Consider the following 10,177-nt stretch of genomic DNA (forward strand, 5'->3'; position numbering starts at 1 on the left):
CCTAGAAACTAGAAGCAGATGAAAATCTTTATATATTTTTAGTAATATGATTTCCCACTACAAGGTACAAAGAGAAACTCTTAAAAGTTTAAAGAAAGAACAATAGTATCTATGGAAAGAATCAGGAAAAAGTAACAGCTCTATATTTCTTAAAACGTCACATAGGAAAGTTTTAAAAAAATGAAATTTAAAAAAATGAGTAAAATTATTCAACCCAAACATTTCTTTACTCAGTTTAAATTGAGAATAGAATAGAGATCTTTTCAGAAAACCAAAGTCTCAAAACAAATGAATTCCTGTATTAGATAGAAGTGATCTCCTACAAATAATGGGATACCAGTCCTTTGAAAGGATTCATGTGATCACAATAAGGGTTTGTTCTCTCACATTGTAAGTCTGAAGGTAGCCAGTTTCTTACAAAGGGTCAGACATCTCAATGTCAAAGACAACTTTCTGAAACTCTTTTGCCCCTTCCCTTGTTATTTTTGTTCATAGTCACAAGATGGCAGCCTAATCTCAGGCATCACATCCAGATGCCATCAAGGTGGTAGGTGTGTAATAATTTTTCTATCATTGTGTTACAAATTACCAAAAAATTAGCAGCTTAAAACAATGCTCACTTTTTTTCTAGTTCTAAGACTCATCTGGATTCTCTGGCTAATGAGTCAGAAGCCAAAATTAAGATGTCTTCAGGTCTGACTGGTTCTTACCTAAAGATTCTGGGGAAGAATCTTCTTTCTTTCTTTCTTTCTTTTTTTTTTTTTTGTACTGCTATTGAAACCAGGGGTGTTCTGCCACTGAGCTAAATCTGAGCCCTTTTTTATTTCGAGTCAGTGTTTTGCTAAATTGCCAATTCTGAGTTTGGGACTCTCCTATCTCAGACTTCAGAGTCTGGCATTATAGGCATGCACCACCATGCATGGCTAGGGAGAAGAATCTACTTCTAAAATCATTCACATTGTTGGCAGAATTTATGTCCTTGGACCTGTAGGCCTAAGTCCCTATTTTTTTGTTTTTGTTTTTGTTTGTGCTTTTTGCTGACTGATAGCCTCAGGTTTCTCTCAGCCTTTGGAGACCATTCATATTGCTTCTCCTTTGACTTTTCCATCTTCAAAGTTAGAAAATTTTAATCTTTGATTTATTTTTAAAATTTTTTTTAGTTGTAGATGGACATAATACCTTTATTTTATTTATTTATTTTTATGTGGTGCTGAGGATTGAACCCAATGCCTCACACATGCCAGATTAGTTCACTACCATAGAGCCACAACCCCAGCCGCTAATCTTCAATTTCTCCTTTTGCCATCATCTTAAGAACTGTCTGCTTTGAAAGGGTTCATGTGATCACATTAAGCCCCACAGATAATCTTCCCCTCACATAATAATGAGAGTAATGTCATATTTGCTGCTTCCACCAACACCACAGGGATGGATGGTACATGGATAAGTCTTTTTAGGGTTATTCTTAGAATTTTACTTATCTCAGAGTCAGTATGCATACCTTTTGTCAGGTAAGTTTTTTTCCCACAGAAACAGCCTCACTTTCTGTTCCTTAGGTCACCTCACAGTTTTGATGATTTTCTAGAATGACTTAAAGAATTCAGGAAGTGAATGACCAGTTTATTATAAAGGATATAACTCAGGGAACACCCAATGGAAGAGACATAGGGCAGGGTCTGGGGTGGCCACACAGGCTTCCATTCTTTCATTCTCTCTCTGATTATGCCACTTTCCCCACACATAAATGTGTTCACCAATCCAAATGGTCCCCAAGTCCTATCATTTAGGGAGTTTTTCTTTTTTAAATTCTCTTTGCAGTTTTATTAAGTAGAGAAATATTCTTTGATTTCTAATTTCATGACAAATAACACATAAACAATTAACTAAATTTTTGTTGAAACTTGAATAATGCAGGGATTTAGTTAGGCTGTTAAATGGAAATATTAGAGATATCAGAGCTCCTATCTATGGAAATGACCATTGATGGAAAGATAGACTTTAAACAGTGTACATTACCATACATCTAATTTTTCATCATTTCAAGCAGCTGTCAGTTATATGACATAAAGCCCTTTAAAATAGATATACATCTAGTGAATACAAATTATCACATTTGAGAGCAATGAATAGTTAAACTTAATCATAAGTGAATGAATGGTTCAAATATCTCTTCTCAGAGAGACTCATGCCTAAGATGGATGAATTAAAATAGTGATAACTTATAAGAATGAGCTTGGAAAGATGGGTATGGGTGTTGGGTATAGTGGCTGGGATCTGGGAGAGGGCTTCAGACCTTAATTAGCATGATACATACATATGGATATTACTTAATCATCTGAAATTTAGAGAAACCAGGACAAGTTTAACAGAGGAACTCCTACTTCATTTGCCTCCTACAACTTGCTCAATGGAATCCCTTCCTGACCTTCTAGGAGTGTAGACTGAGACCACTGGTCGTTCTGCACCCAGAATCTTCTGGAAGTCTGTGACAAGGAGAGCTTTCTCTCTGTAATTTGTGCTGATTTGGAGCCAGACTAGCTGGAGAGAAGGAAAAAAATTGAAGGAGCATAAGTTGTTCCAGTGTAGATTCCTCCACTAGTTCCATCCCCACTATGATGACTTTTCCTGGCACTAAGTTACAACAGAAAGGGCATTATTCAGATTTCAACTCTGCTGGTTCTGGTTGTATGACCTCTGTAAGAGATTTTCCCTCTCTGAGCCTGAGTGCCCTTGTTTGTAGAATGAGGCTGATCTCCGTTCCTCTTGCTCAGGCTTCTGAGGAGTAAATGGAGCAGTGCAGGGGAACACAGCACAACGTCTAGCATGTGGTAGGCTCTTGTAAAGAGTAGTCATTAAGCATTAAGCTTCTGCTTCCCTTTAGGGTTTAAATTCTGTTAATACTATAATAAATATTTAATTTGTTTACCTGACACTTTACAGTTTGTTAACATTGTGAGGCATATATTAACTCTATCTTACAGAGAAAATGAGATTCTGTGAAGTTATATGTTGTTAATTTAGTTTATCTTGATTTCACAGCAGATATTTCTCATGACTCCCAAATTCTCTGTGATTGGTAATAATGTGTACTGGAGGCATTCCAGGGTCACACCTTCAGCAAAAGTGACCAGGAAGGTGATTGGAGGGAGGCGGAGTCTATCAGCGCTACAGATCCCCTCAGCTGCTTGAGGCCAGCTGCTGTCACCTTCTACCCACTGCTTCGTCACCCTGACCTGTGTATACACATTGGTCCCTCCCATGCACTGGTATCAGGAACTCAGGAATGAGTGCCATTTTCCCAGAGATTAGGGAGACATTGGTTGCTCAAACCCTTTTTAGGCACCAGCTTCTGCAGGGTGATGTTCTAAAAATGATTGCCTAATTTCTTCATCTTCACTTTAACAGTTTATCCCCCTTTTAACAAATGAAGGAAGAATAAAAGACATTAAAATTTCCCTCCAAGATGACACAGCAAATAAGTGACAGCTCTAATGCATGATCAAATAGCAACTTCAGAGTCTAAGGTATTTTCTTGTTTTGATTTCTTTTGAAATTATACTCTGTTGTCTCCCAATGAGAGCAAGATACTGTAAAAAGGAACAAAAGGAAATACATGTTCAGAAGAATAGTAAAGCAGAATATGGATTCAATCATATAAGGGAGATTAAGATAAAAATGAAATATTGAGGGCAAGGGGATGAAAAAAGAATATCAAGAAAAATTTTTATAAAAGAGGCATTTGGAATGGGATGCTACAGTTGTTCTCACCTGGGGATGATTTTCCCCTCCAGCAGGTATTTGGCAATGTCTGGAATTGGTTTTGGTTGTTACTATTGGAAGATTGTGATACTCCTGGAATATAAGGTTGGGAGAACTGGATATAAAGTGAGTGCCATTGGGGGAGAGTCTTGAATGCCAAGCTGAGGACCAGTGGACCAGTGAAGAGTTTGAACTGGAGAGTAAAAGGATTGCAACTGTTTTAGGGAGTCATATCCAGGGAGGCATGCGGGTTGGACTGGAGCTGAGAGTAAAGAAGCTGGCTATAGCTGGGCTCAGTGTTGCATGCCTGTAATCACAGCGGCTCAGGAGGCTGAGGCACGAGGATCATGAGTTCAAAGCCAGCCTCAGCAACTTAGTGAGGCCCTAAGCAAGACATTGTTTCTAAATAAAATTTAAAAAGGGCTGGGGATGTGTCTCAGTAGTTAAACATCCCTGGGCTCAATTCCCCATCTCCAAAACAAAAACTGGTTAAAAGCTGGTTACATCCAAGAGCACAGAGACCAAAAAATGGATAAGGCAGAATTTCATCGAGATTAAGAGGAGCTAGAATTAAGTTCTTTACAATTTCACTATCAATTCCTATTCCACAAGGTTACCCTGGAAAGGCAGAAGTAGTCAGAAAGTAGAAGGGACATTTCCAGTAGACTGCTTACAATCAAATTCTAACTAGCATACACTCTTTTCTCCCTCCCTCCCTCTCTTTGTCTCTCTTTCAACACATATGGTTATCAACTCTCCTTTTCTTCACCTTGCCATTAGCATCTGGCAAACATTTTTGAGACATAAAACACTGGTAGCACATCAGGAATGTAGAATGGAATGGAGTGTTTTTGCTTACTTCCCAATTCTTTCCAAGAAAGCAGTGCTATAAGTCATTGTTGATTCAATCCATGATAGAATCAAATGTATGATTTCCACTTATGGAAACTCAATCAGAGGCACCATGATGAGGACCTTCACGGTGACTAGATCTATAAGCCAGTTGTACAGAAGTTACATTATTGTGACTGTACTCACCAGCAACTGTCAGATATAAGGATCCTGATTCTTTGCCTGTAATCAAAGGCAGAGGCTGCCTGTGCTGTGTTGGGGCCAAGTGTTGTAGTTCACTATTTTTATCATTATAATATTGAAAATAAGAGGAGAAAGAAAAATTTTTTGTTAATCTACTTGTCAAGTAGCAAAGAGTGTAAAAAAGTGAGGAGTTACATACTTGGAGTCAGTGGCCAGACTTTGGGAATTCCTCAAACCTGGTTTCAGAAGCCAAATTTTTAAATATTAGATGAGGATACTCCTAAGGGGACTGAAAGACAAGGTCTATGCAGGACTGGCGACATCATTTGTGGGACTCAGAGCAATGTGAAGATTGGGGTCCTTCGTTAAAAAATTATCAAGAATTTCAAGATGCTGACAGCATAGCATAGCATTAAACCAACAGCCCTTGAGGGTGTGGGACCTACATGTCTGCTTATGAAGCTGCAGGAGACCTTTATAATTCAAAAACAGTTAAGCTATTAACTGTGCCTTAATGCACACACATATTGAAATACACACACATATTTTCCACCATCTCTGAAGTAAGTCATTGATCATGTGGGCTTTCTCCTCTTCCCTTATTTTTTCTATATGTGGAAAGTTTCACACTTATACAAAAAAGTAAGGGAACCCTTCCCATGCCTTCCACACAGTTTCAATAATTATGCATAAATAACTAAGCTTATTTTATCTCTATCCCTCTCACTGTTCCAGCCACCCCTATAGGTCATTTTGAAGCAAACCTACAGAGTGGATTTTTTGAAAGAATTGTTTTTCAGCTGAAAATAATCAGGAATTGTGTACAATATGTTATTGCCTATAATTTAACTATAAGTTATCACATAATCCCAGAGAGAGGCAGAATGAGTGGGAAATAGACTTAGAAGCAATGTTTCACCAAGCAGCAGGCCAGAGATAAATTTGCACCAATGGTTCTCAAGGGTAAAACTCAGGGTGTTCCGACGGATTCATCTCAGCATTTTCTGTGGGAAGATTCAGAATGCTTGTCAATGTCCAGAGTTTTCTAGTCAGTGAAGTCAACATAAGGATCCTATCAGCAAAGTTTCTCTCAGGCTTTTGCATAAATGTGAAATAAAAATTTGATATGGCTTCTCCAGATGAGCTTCAATGGCTTTAAAGCTCTGCCAGTAGTGTAGCATGCACAGATCTGGTTAGACACATCTGCAGGGGCTTTTTTAGACTTTTTAGGACAATTAGTTCCCTAGGTCATTTCATCAACCCTGGAAAGGACAGGTCTATTCATAAGTTTGACTGTCCATAGACATTTGTCTCTCAGTGATAAATCAAGTCAAGGGTAGGACAAGTGATGCACTAGGAATTATGTGAGTAAAGGGCACCAGCTTTACATAAATGTGGCTTAACCATTGGTATGTTGGGGGCTGGCCTGTATTGGCTTATGAGAGCCAACTGTTAAAGTTTCAGTAATTTTATGAGCTGTTTGTTGAACAAAACTATTATTAAAAATTAACTTACAGAAAAATATAACTAAATTAGCTTATTCCAAACAAAAAAGAATCAAAACACCATAAATTCATAACCTACATTTTGTTGTTGTCTGTGCTCTGAAGGTCATTTAGTTCCATTGCACCAATGTGCTGAAAATACTGCTTAATGGTGTGCATGTCTCTTCTCACCTCTACATTCAATGATACCAGAATGCTAGCTTGGAATTTCCATTTATACCACAGAAATGTGCACGTACTACAAATCAGGACTCTCCTCACCCTCCCTCACCCCACAAGCCAGTTGTTAAAACACTTGCAAGTACACAGCTGGGCCACACCCATATACTCACGATCTGGAAAAAGTTGATGATCAGCTTATCTTCAGGACACTGAGACATTTAAAAAATTCTCCAGCACTGAAACTCAAGTTTGACATGGTAACTGTTAAGTGTTTTTAAAATTAATAGTCAGGAATTCCACTGTAGGGAAAGCTAGATGAGGAAGAGTGATATGTGGTCATTGTTGGGACTAATGTATGCAGTTTGCTGTAGTTTGCACCTGGATTTCCCCCATGTGTTAAAGTGTAGTCCTCAGCTTGGCATTATTGAGAGATGCTGAATCTTTAAGAGGTTGGACCAGTGGAAGGAGTTCCAGTCACTGGGACTGTGCCATTGAAGGGGATATTGGGATCCCACCCCTTCTTGTCTTTATTTTTTATTTCCTATCTGTTGTAAAGTGAACAGGCTCCTGCTGTGAGGTTCTGTGCCACCACAAGCCCAAAATGACAGGACTAAGTGATCATAGACTGAAAACTCTAAAACTGTGAGCCAAAATAAACTTCTTTTCAAATTCATATGTCAGGTATTTTGTCTTAGTGACAGAACCTTCTCATGAAGGTTATATGAGTCTGCATTTCTGGAAACACTAGAGTTCTGTCACCTTTGTGCTGAGTGTAACTGTTGCCCTGGAAAGCTTGCTGAGACCAGGTGCCTAGGACAATAGGTTCATCTGTTGCTATTCCTGCTCTCACTCTGTGAGACTCAGCAATGGAGCTAAGCTACCTTCTTGTAATTGAAGGTAGGGAGAATAATTAGCAAACAGCATACAAATAAATATTTCATGAAGTCACCAGAGTATATGACTGTTTTTATGTTTACATTGAATAACAGAAAAAAGGATTGCCAAGAAGTTTTATGGACTAACACAGGACTAGCCGGGAGGAGCCCCAGGTATTTTGTTCCCTGTACTCAGGAAAGTAAAGATGTGAGGCAGAGATTTCAGGAATATCAGCAAGGAATCCTGGCTGCGGGAGGAGTATGAGAGTTGCTATGAGGACTATTAGCCATATTGTGTGAAATATGGCTGAAAAAGTCCTATCTGCTGGGAGCTCATTCCTTCATGAATCAGTTGCACTGTCTGGCCTGACCTTGCATTGCCTGGGAAGAACTGAATTGCTGCCTCCTCCTCAATCCTCTCTCCACTCACTGATAGTAGCATAGCAGTCTCTAGTGCTAACCCCACATTATGAATAAGAATAGACATCACAATCTTTTAAAATGAACAACATTTTTTTTGGTAGATATGTAAGATCTTACCACACTCTAAAGTGGACCCCTTTAAATGTTCTTTTTAAAATTTTGTTCTAATTAGTTATACTTGACAGCAGAATGCATTTTGTTTCATTGCACACATATGGAGCATAACTTTTCATTTCTCTGGTTGTACACAATGTAGTGTCGCACCATATGTGCAGTCATACATGTACCTAGGGTAATGATGTTCATCTCATTCTACCATCTTTCCTGCCCCCATGCCCTCTCCCTACCCCTTCCTCCCCTTTGTCCAAAGTTCCTCCATTCTCCCCATGCCCCTCCCCTTAAGTGTTCTTAATATTGGCTGAGAAGGAGTTGGCTGCTTTCTGATGTTTCCATGTGTTGAGATTATTTTGTCAGGCATTGTGCAATTTGTACTAGGTTTTCTTTTTTCAAGTCTATCATATTAGTTATATAAATATAGTTATTAAAATGATACCTGTTTCCCCACCCTACATTTCTGGTGATATCCATCCCCATACCCAGCTCATGCACAGTGTACAATGTTGAGCTCCTCAGCACCACACAGGCTAAAATGAATCCTGTCTCTTTTTCTATTGCAAAAAGAATTGTGAGCAGTGGCTCAAGGCACTTGGGGAGCTTGGGCAACTGGGCTCTCTGGAAGGAGAATGGGGCAGGTCCAGGGAGTAGAGAGAAAGGAATTCTTAGAGCTGGCCTACAGAGCCAGGCCCAGACTCTTCCTCCCATTCACAGCATACTAGGCTTAAGGCTAAAAGGGAGTCCCAGAAGAAGAAGCATTTAGTTAAAATAATTTTCTCAGCAAATGACAGAGATTATTTCTTTTGACACATGTCCATTCTTATTTACAATGTGAGATTCGCATTAGGGAACTTCTCTAAGGAGGCCACAGGTGGCATCTCTGGGACCAGGGATGACCTTTGGCCTCTGAACAACAATTTGGAGGCTCTTGGGAAACATCAAGACTTCCATTGGCATAATAACAAAGTTAGTGGGGTCTGCGAAACTGGGTTTGAATCTGTATCATCCTTTCTATTCCCTTGGCTAGATTGTTTTCTCACTAATACAAGATGTTAATAGCTACCACATAGTCTCTTGTACAAGAACCAAATGGAATGACATTGTTCAAAGATTCCACACTAAGTATCTCTCAATCCATGTCCTATGTTGTTTTCTGGTGGGGTAGGTGACACAGGCTTCTGAGACTTCAGCACTGGGCTGGGGAATAATTAGACCTTATACCTCCGTGGAGTATGTTTCCCATTTCGGTGGTTTCCAGTTCTTAAGGTAGGAAATAGAGGGAAGAGGGGTAGGCTAATTGTTGAAGTACCATGTTTGAGTAAGGGAAGACTCAGATCCTAGAGTGTGCCAGGGGCTATGGAGTAGTCTGAAGCCAAAGCTACACACCTTTTCCTGCAGATTAGTGTTTTTAAATTCCATTCATCAAGCATGTAAACAAATAGGAAACTTCTTCTGGTTGGGATAGCATGGAAGATAAACCCAAGTCTGCTATTTTGGGTTTAATGCTTTACTGAATAATAGTCCAACTGCACATCCATTTCCAAGAAATAAGGAGACTTAATACCTACCTGGACTCACCATGTTGAGGCAAATAGTTTCCTTCTTTATGGAAGATCATGATGCAGTGTGCTGCTGCACCTCACCAGGCTCATCAGCCACCCGATCCCATAGCTTGTGTGATTGGGTCACACAGCCATAATTCTCCCATTTATTATGGCATTTGCTGGTAAATGGATTGAAATGGAAAATATCATGCTAAGTGAAATTAGCCAAATCAGAAACTCAAAGTTGAATGTTTTCTCTCATATGTGGAAACTAGAGTAAAATAAAAGAAAGGGGGAGGTAAGGATAAGAATACTAAAGAATGAATCAAATATATTAATAGACAAGCAAAAGGAAGTCTAGTAGAGTAAGGGAAGGAGAATGGGAGAGGAGAGGGAGGATGGGAGAGAAAGTGTGTGTGTAGGGAAATCCTATATAACTATAAAGCTCTAATAAAAAAAAAAGGGGGGGGTGGAAGATCTGTCAGAAAGAAGCCTGAAGGTACCTGGGGGAGGGCCAATGGAGGTGAGCAGAGGTGGTAGGACTTGGCTACACCCTTACACCTCCCCTGACCCACAGACACCCGCCACCCTGCCCCTTGGCTCTCTGTTCATGCTGCCTTCAGGGGAAACTCTGTCCCTGACCTGGGCTCCCACTGGCTGTCCTTCCCAGCCTGGGGTTATAAAAACCAGACTTGCTGGGGTGGGGCACCAGCAGCTCTGTCCTGCTTTCTGCTCCTTCTGGTCCTGGGGTCCTACAACT

This window comes from Marmota marmota, unplaced genomic scaffold (genome assembly GCF_001458135.2).
Source record: "Marmota marmota marmota unplaced genomic scaffold, marMar, whole genome shotgun sequence".
Taxonomy (NCBI): domain Eukaryota; kingdom Metazoa; phylum Chordata; class Mammalia; order Rodentia; family Sciuridae; genus Marmota; species Marmota marmota.